A 6000-nucleotide genomic window follows, 5' to 3' on the forward strand; every position below is an offset into this window, starting at 1 on the left:
AATGACATTGGTGACATTTCTTGGGAGTTATTAATCCTGTGGAAGATTGCTCTCCTTTGGGCTGCTGTTTTCTCTTTCCATTTGTTTAAAAATAACAAAATATTCATGCTTAAAAAAAAAAGTGGGTTGCCAGCCACCTCTGAAACTTCATCTCCCTTACTCTGTCACATAACAAAACCACAGAGACTAACACACAAGTGTTACTTTGGCAAGCGTACACACTGTATTTCTTAAGTGTGAGCTCCAGGCATTTAATCCAATTAGAAAATTAACACAACTCCTGTTAGACATGGTTGTGATCGTAGAGTTTAAGCAGTTTGGCTGCATGTTATTGCTAGTTCTGTTCTCTCTCACATGAATGCAATGCACGAACCGCAGAGAAACTTCAGTGTCAGATCACGAGATTTTTGTCTCCTGCCTGCACAACTGAACTGCATTTTTCCTTTTGGATTCTAGGTTGTGATGGGCCTGCACGATGGCATGGGATCCCCTCCTAACCACCTGCAAAGCAAAGTCTAATTTGAAACATTTCTGCCCCAGTTGCCCTAAGTGGTCATAATGGTTGACACAGGGTCAAAAAATTATTAAACCTCTGAGGAGCATCATTTCCTCTTCAGTGTTAGGCTTCACTTTCCTTTGACACATTAGTCCTGAAGCAGCTTGAGGCTCTTGACCCCTTCTTTAACCCTGATAACTAATTAAAGATGGACAAGGCTTAGGCTAAAACACTTTTTGTTAAACCTATTCATTCTCAAGTCCCCTTCAGGCGCTTTGTCACATAGCACAGAGTCTGCCATATTTACATGAACATGAAAGTAGGTGCCTGTTTGAATAATACGAAAAATCTCTTTTTACAAGACCTAACTTAACCTTTATGGTTAGATGGCAGTATGCATTTTGTAGCACATAAAATATATTCTCAATATATACTGGAAACAAGCTTCCCGAGCACAGTCCAAAACATACCATTTAGGAAAAAATTGAGGATAATTAACTCCGTATGTATTTTAGAATTAGAAATTCAGACTCAGGACCTTCATCTGACTGCTGTGTCAACAGGCCAAATGTGGTGTCCTGAATACAACAAAGGAAGAACTGATCCTCCCTTTTCTCACACGAGGATTTCTTAAGGCTCGATCATGTACTGGAAACAACAGATCTCAGGCTAAAGAGTTCTCAGCCCTAGGCAGATGGATTTTAGGGCCAGCGGTAAATCATATCACACAGCACAAGTTGGTTTAATACAGATATATCTCTGTGCAATGTACTGTTGATGGCTAGGGCACAATGAAAGGAATTCCATGCTGCTAGCTTAAGGGAAGATCTGTAACTGAATGTGGTATTTTGCAAATACTTTCTTAGCTCTTTTTGTTCTTTCATATTAATAATTAAGCTTGCTTCTTGCAGCAGTATGTTAAGGCTAAAATGCCAATATTAGGGTTAAAATGCCAGTCCTTTGTTTCTAGTGAGAATGGCTATTTTTATTCTTACTTTTCCCATTATTAAAATTGCTGCAGAGCTCTCCTCCCAGATTTCTAATGCTTTCAGTGAAAGCATTTTTCTCAGCAAAGAGTGATGATCCAATGTCTTGTGATTAATAAAACTGAGATCCGGTGTGATGCCAGGGATCCTAATTTCATGAGCTATCTGAAGTGTACAGCTAAGCTACCTAGTGGGATCACTCCATCCTAGAAAAACATAGGACACTTGCCTATACTTAAAATATTAACTCGGTTATAATCCCACCTGGTTAAGGCATCAAGCCAAGACCTAGGGGCCAGATATTCTTGTATGACCTTGGGGAAATCCACTCTGTTAGGTTCAGGGTCCCATCTGCAAAATGGGTGTGAGCAGCCTAACAGGTAGAACTCTAATTTACTACCTTCAAACTGAGTAAACAACTCAGTACTCAGATTCTTCCTTCAAAATTTCTCCCAAATAACTGGCAGCATCACTTAGTAAACAGCCAACAGCGGTTAAACAAAGTACCACAAACAAATCTATGTTTATAAAACGATTAGGGGACGAAGTTTGGCTACCTTGGAGCTGATGCAAATTTTGTCGCTGGTCTCCCTTTGTATCAGTGGAGTGGCTGAGGAGCAGAATTTGGGGCAGGAGCCTGACTCTGGCTGTCCCAAAGGCTCTTTCCATGATCTAGGGGCATCCTGGTGAGACTGCTGCCCTGAGACTAACATTAGTTCTCATGAATATCATAGAATCATAGAATGGCCTAGGCTGGAAGGGACCTTAGAGATCATCTAGTCCAACCTCCCTGTCATGGGCAGGGACGCCACCTCTCAACTAGACCTGGCAACACATGGGGACCGAGCAGGAATCGAACCCACGATCTCGGTGTTGGTCCTTGTTGCCAGCACCGTGCTCAAATCACTGAGCTAACCAGCCCCCATGGATCGTAATGAAATTATTACTTGCCTGGTGCTAGTTACCTAATTTCATCCACTGCCAGTTTTTCAAGAACCATAAATTATTTTGTATGAGGCTGATTTATCCCACCAGAACTCCAAATTGAATTAGAAAACCATTAGCTAAATTCTAAGCATGAGTTTCTGGGGAGAAGAGAAAAGGGAGGGAGGGAACTTGGGAATCTGAGTACCAGATGTGGTAAAGGGGAAAAAAAAACCCTTAAAAGAAGTAGAAAAGAAATAGAGAAGATAAATATCTTCTTACTGAATGAAGCACTCAGGTATTTAGGGAGCCAGATGAAAGAACACAGATTATTGCCTAGGATCAGAAATATGACTCAGACATTTATTTATTTATTTGGACTAGCAATTGGGTTTGTAAATAAATCAGACTTTGTAAGCAGATGAAAAGCACTGGTCCTCTTGAATATTATGGTTGCATTCATGAAAATAGCAACAGATTCATTGTACTATATATACTAATACAGCTAATAATAAGGTGTTCAACCAAATCTTAATACAAAATAATCAGAGATACTCCACCCTCTAAGGGAAAATGAAAGCATTAAAGGCTTATTTACTTTGGGAACGTACAGGATGATCTAATCAGCTACCATCCTCCATGCAGAGCCTGCTTATTTGAGGAGACGCATGGACAATGTACCTCTTTCACATCCTCTCCTCTTGCCACTCTACCCAGACCATCAGTAGTTTCCGCAAATGAAGCATGATGGAAGGAGAATGCAGCTAGTTCACTGGCATTAACATCCACCCAATCGTTTTCTAAAGCTGGAAACTACCATGGATGGATCCCAGGGCCTACAGAGTGAATGTGCATTAGAGTATCTCTCGTATGAGTTACTGAAATAGTCTGCATCCACACAGTTATTTCATGAGTCTGCTAAAGGTCTGAAATACTTGGTTATATAATAGAAATTTCCCCCTGCAGTGACTAATTTCATTCACACTCATTTCCTAAATCTTGTTGATTTCTTACTCTCAAACTCTCTAACAACTAAAAAATAAAAAAATCTTAAAATTCAAAGAGCAACTTGAGACAGCAGGCTCCTGCCTTTGCTCTACCTCCAACTCAAGCTTCTGCCAAAGTGTCTGTGAAGTATCACCCTTTCCATCATCAGAAGCAACCAAGAGATCTCAAACAGAACTTGTTGAGACCAGATAGCAAATGTGCAGTGCCTATGTGAAGCTCTGACATGTGCCATCAGACTTCTCCTGGACCCTGGCAGGTAAAACTCCAGTTTAGCAAAGTGCATGCTCACCCCTCCTAGCCACCACCCTACTCTTTGCCTCAAAATCTTTTCAAGTTCACTCCATGACCACTAAGAAGGAAGAACAAACAAGGGAAGAACAGGAAACCTCCTGAATACTCAGTAATCACTGTTATGACTGGCAATGGTAGTTAAAGTAGAGAAATCCCCAGCAGGTGCTGAGAACAAATCCAGCACTGAAGTTTTGTGGAAAGACAGACGGTGTCGATGTTCAGAGATTGGCAGCTGAAGTTTTACTCCAGGATCTATCACACATTGACTTGCTTCTCTTTCTTACCTGCCAATAGTTTCTTGCCTACCACATCCATCCTTAATGTAAGGTTCCTACAGGGACTGATACCTCTTAATATGCCAACAGAAAATGCCACTGGAAATGGGGCTTCAGATCCTTGAGCAGCAAAGCCTTGCCACCGCTGTTTCTCGTGAGTGCTGTGGAGTGGTTTGGACTAAATCTGAAGCGGTCCAAAACTGAAACTGTAAGTCAGATAATAACAGCACTGCGTTTCAGTAGCTGAAAGCACACAGGCAGAATCAGAGCGAAAAGCTGCCTTTAAGTGTTTCTAGCTTGACTGCCTCAAGCAGTAGGGATAAGAAACGCTGAGAGAGATCTGCCTCTGTCTTGTATATGCCACAGGGGCTAATGCACTGCATAGCACTCAGGAAAATACCATTTAGCCAGGGTCAAACTGGCCCTTAAGTGTGCACTGCCTATATTTAGACATGTAGCCATTTACACCTGCCATTGACTCCCTTGTGTCTAAAGAGAGCTGTATCGCTCTGTAATGGCCCAGATCACTCCAATAAATTGTATCTGTCTGTATCTCAGTCTAGTCCAAATCTGTAAATCTTTCAGGTCTCAACTCCCTGCACAAGTAACTTTGCTGCCTGTGCCAGAGCCTTGGCCCTAACCAGAAGGAAACAGATCCCTTTGGGTTTGATGTTTTAAAATACGGAACTGCACTCAAAAAGGCAGCACAGCAACGTTAATGAATGAATTCAAAACATAAAGAAAAAGAAATATTGTAGAGGAATAATGGAAATGCAATTAATTTGCAGGCTTTGCTGGACATGTTTTGTATTGCAGTATCATATTTATTTATTCAGCACTCCTCGGCAGGTCAGCTCGAAGCTGGGGAGCGATGAATCAGTGCCCTAATCTCCCCCTCCATCACTCCCAGCCTTTCTGAGGAAACTGATATCCAGCCTCAGCTGAATTTGTCGAGTCCTGATCATAAATGCCATAACTGAAGAAAAACAGACCTAAGCTATCTGACTGATTTAAGCACAAAACATGCATATTTCAATCCCACTTTCTGTTTTCTCATCTCTGACCTTCTTCATCCTTTTTCTTGTATTTTCTCTCCTACCTTTTATGCCCCATTTTTATCCTCTTCTTTCTTGCCTCTAGGCTCTCAATCCTCTTTATTTTTTTAATTCCACGTTCCTCTGATTCTTTTTTCCTCAAGTTCAGCAAACCTTACTAGCCAGGAATCTCCCTAAGTTATTACAAACGGATAAAGATTAATAGCCAAGAAGCGGAAGCACAGAGTGATTGAGGACGGAAATCTTGCAAAAGCCAATGTCAAACTTAAATAATAGTTGTAACTACTTTTATAACTCTCAGAATAATTACCTACAGATCTACCTTACTCACATTCATGCAAAATCCATCCATCCATGCAATAGTAATAATATTCTAATATTTAAATACGGCAAGAGGCAACCCCCCTTTATTCTAGTATTTAACCAGAGACTACAGTTTAAAGTGGTTCTCTAGCTAGTTAAGACAGCTTCTTCTGCTCTTCATTTGGCAAAATAAGCTTGAATAGCACAAGTTCATTTTGACGTTAGCCTCATTCAGCAGGTTTCTAATTTGTGACCAGCAGAGCACAGCAGAATTAAATCAAACATCTGTAAATATCTGGTAGAAGGTCACATTCTGGGATTGCATAAGGCTTGGAGGAGGGAAGGTAGAAAAAACATAACATTAATTATTTGCCATAGCATGTGAAGATTTTACACCAAAAAGGTCATTCCCAATGGTTCAGTTTCATTCTCTGAGCCATATTTCCTTTTAAGTGGCAAAATCACAGCACACAAGCAAATTAATATCTAAATTAAAACAGCAGCTGGGCATTTGGGCAGTAATTGTATGCAAGAAACCTCAGAAGCTCGTTGTTAATACTTAAAGTGAGGGGTGTATTTTGGTTGGATTCCCACTGTACTCAGCGCTGGTGCCAAACCACATTATAGCACAGCTGAAAACAGGTATTGACCAAGCAAGAGAG

Source organism: Apaloderma vittatum, unplaced genomic scaffold, assembly GCF_000703405.1.
Source record: "Apaloderma vittatum isolate BGI_N311 unplaced genomic scaffold, ASM70340v1 scaffold8947, whole genome shotgun sequence".
Lineage (NCBI taxonomy): Eukaryota > Metazoa > Chordata > Aves > Trogoniformes > Trogonidae > Apaloderma > Apaloderma vittatum.